The 238-nt window shown below is 46.6% G+C and overlaps 1 protein-coding gene across 2 annotated transcripts in view; it reads left to right on the top strand.

Moving 5' to 3' along the window:
• The window catches only part of LOC119581862 (cytochrome P450 9e2-like), a 7,676-nt gene that overhangs the window by 6,991 nt on the left and 447 nt on the right, over positions 1-238 (top strand). The window lies entirely within an intron of this gene.

Here is a 238-nt window from a genome sequence, read left to right as displayed (position 1 = left end):
CAGGATACAAATATCTGGGTGCAAGTGCTGAGCAGTGTGTGGTGTCATCATTAGCCGGAGTGTAATGATGACCTGGACACAGTGACTTCTGGAGATGAACTTCAGGTCAAATGGGGTCATTAATTAAAGCTGACTCTGTTTGACCTCAGGTCACATCCAGAAATCACCATGGCAAGGTTACCATTATCTTCTGGCCCCCTGGGCTGGCTGAATGGATACGACAGATATTCGTATTCTG

The sequence above is a fragment of the Penaeus monodon genome, chromosome 15, assembly GCF_015228065.2.
Source record: "Penaeus monodon isolate SGIC_2016 chromosome 15, NSTDA_Pmon_1, whole genome shotgun sequence".
Classification (NCBI taxonomy): Eukaryota; Metazoa; Arthropoda; class Malacostraca; order Decapoda; family Penaeidae; genus Penaeus; species Penaeus monodon.
Note: the sequence above shows the minus strand (reverse complement) of the source record. Positions and strands in the feature narration are given on the sequence as shown.